This window comes from Rhincodon typus, chromosome 46 (genome assembly GCF_021869965.1).
Source record: "Rhincodon typus isolate 14 chromosome 46, sRhiTyp1.1, whole genome shotgun sequence".
Lineage (NCBI taxonomy): Eukaryota > Metazoa > Chordata > Chondrichthyes > Orectolobiformes > Rhincodontidae > Rhincodon > Rhincodon typus.
Genome location: NC_063377.1, coordinates 9,386,966 through 9,389,769, shown reverse-complemented (window position 1 = coordinate 9,389,769; position 2,804 = coordinate 9,386,966). Strand labels below are relative to the sequence as shown.

General features: G+C 49.9%; 1 protein-coding gene across 1 annotated transcript in view; it reads right to left on the bottom strand.

Moving 5' to 3' along the window:
* Window positions 1-2,804, bottom strand: part of LOC109926455 (GON-4-like protein) — a 45,821-nt gene that overhangs the window by 12,418 nt on the left and 30,599 nt on the right. The gene's annotated exons all lie outside the window — the stretch shown is intronic.

The following is a 2,804-nucleotide window of genomic DNA, read 5'->3' as shown; positions in this document are numbered from 1 at the left end:
GCACAGTTAGAAAGGAAATACAGCAAGCCAAGCAACTCAGGAACCTTCACCCTCCCCACCAGCCCTGCACCATCTTCCCCCTTCCCTCACTGCCCTTCACCAACACCTCTCCTCGAGAGGGATGCCCAAGTCTGCCCACCTGAGAGGCCGGACAATGCCAAGGAGATATTCGACCAAGGACAGCATCACGGCCAAGCCCAGCAGAAAGCGAGAGGACAGATCTGAACAGGTCACCTGCACGCGCCTCCAGTGACCGCGGGCTCTGTCAGCACACACTTCTCAACTGGGTGATGCTCAGATGGTGAGAGGCTGGTTTGTACAGTCATACAGCAAGGAAACAGGCCCTGCAGCCCAACTCATCCACACCCAGCAGGTTTCCCAAACCAAACTGAACATCACGCTGACGTTGTACAGGGTGTTGGTGAGGCCTCTTTGAACTACTGCGTGCAGTTCTGGCCTCCCTGTTATAGCAGGGATGTTATTAAACTGGAGACGGCTCAGAAGAGATTTACCAGGACGTTGCCGGGAATGGGGGGGGTTTGAGTTATAAGGAGAGGTTAGGACTTTTTCCACTGGAGATTGAGGGGTGGCCTTGTAGATGTTTATAAAATCATGAGGAGTATCGATGGGGTGAATGGCAGGTGTCTTTTCCCTAGGGTGGGGGATTTCAGGACTGGGGGCATATTTTTAAGGAGAAAGATTTAAAAAAGACATGAGGGTCAATTTTGTTTGTGTGTGGAATGACCTTCCTGAGGAAGTGGTGGATGTGGGTACAATTACAATGTTTAAAAGACATTTGGATAAGTACAGGAATAGGAAAGGTTTGGAGGGATAAGGGCCAGGAGCAGGCAGGTGTGGGACTAGTTTTGTTTACGATAATGGTCAGCATGGACTGGTTGGACTGAAGGGTCTGTTTCCACGCTGTATGACTCTATAACTAATCCCATTTGCTAGCATTTGGCCCATATCTATCTAAACCTTTCCTATCCACGTACCTGTCCAAATGCCTTTTAAACGTTGTGGAGGCTGGTACAATTACCACTTCCTCTGGCAGCTCATTCCACGGGAATAAATGCTGCTTAGCCAGCGACGCCTTTGTCCCGTTAACGAATAAAGAAAAAAAAGAAAAAAAAAAACACACACCACCCTCTGTGTGAAAAAGTTGCCCCTTAGGTCACTTTTTAATCTTTCCCCTCTCACCTTAAACCTATGCCCCTCTAGTTTTGGACTCCCCTACCCTGGGGGAAAAGACCTTGCCTATTCATCCTATCCATGCCCCTCATGATTTTATAAACCTCTGTAAGGTCACCCCCTCAGGCTCCGACACTCCAGGGAAGAAAGCCCCAGCTTACGCAGCATCTCCTTATAACACAAACCCTCTAGTCCCAGTAACACCCTCTCCAATGTAATAACAGCAGGTAATATAGCAGGGTGGCTGGAACTGTACGCAGTATTCCGGAAGTTTCTCTAAGGGCAGGCATGCACAGCATGAAGTCAGCAGCTCAAGCATGAGCGTGCACTTTAAGGCTGTCAAGGTGAAATGAAGCCAGTTAGTGGAAGGGCGAGAGTCTAGGATAAGAAACAGACCATTTCTTCGTATGAACAATGCTGAACCTTTGGAATGCTCTACTCCAGAGGGATGTGGAGGCTCAGTCATCGGGATTATAGGAGACAGAGATCATTAGTCGTTTTGGTAGGACAGAGATCCAGCGCTGCTGAGAAAACATGTTTTATTGCGAGTTTTCATCCTGCACTCATCAGGACACTTTGCGAGAGTACAAAGTCAAGGTGAAAACCAATTGCAGGACAGGAGAGAGCTGTTTGTTGGACATCTGCCAACCCAATCTACAGCAGCACAGTGGCTCAGTGGTCAGCACTGCTGCCTCACAGCGCCAGGAACCTGGGTTCGATTCCACCCTCGGGCGGCTGTCTGTGTGGAGTTTGCACATTCTCCCCCCGTGTCTGTGTGGGTGTGCTCTGGTTTCCTCCTACAGTCCGAAGATGTGTCAGTTGGGGTGGATTAGGCAGGCTAAATTGTCCCGTGGTGTCCAGGAAATGTGCAGGCAAGTGGGTCTGGGTGGGACGCTCTTCAGAGGGTTGGTATGGACCTGATGGGCCAAATGGCCTGCTCCCACACTGTAGGGATTCTATGATTCCTCTCGCCCGGAGGAGTGCAAGACAGAAGACTTTGACCAAATGTAACTCTTCCAGCAATACTCAGACTTTTAGATACTGAGGGACTGGAGGAAAGTGTGGGACAAAGATCAGACCGAATCCAGACAAATGGCAGAACATGCTGCAGGGCTGAATGGCCTCCTCCTGTCCATAAGCTCCTTTCGTCTCACACACACACACACAAAGACACACTCACACACAGAGACACAGACACACTCACTCACTCACACACACAGAGACAGAGACACACACACAGACAGAGACAGACACAGACACAGAAACACAGAGACAGACACACACACAGACACAGAGACACACAGAGAGAGACAGACACAGACACACACAGAGACACACAGAGAGAGACAGACACAGACACACACAGAGACAGAGACACACACACACGGACACAGACACAGACAGACACACACACTCGTACACAGACACAGACAGACACACACACTCGTACACAGACATACACACACACAAAGCAGTGGGGCCGGTTACACAGACAGTACAGAAAACCCCCCACTTTCCCAATAGATCCCGACCAATGATGGGAATGTCTCAAACAGGTGCATCACTTCAGAGTGGGACCCTGCCCGACAGAAACCCCCACCATGACAGAACTC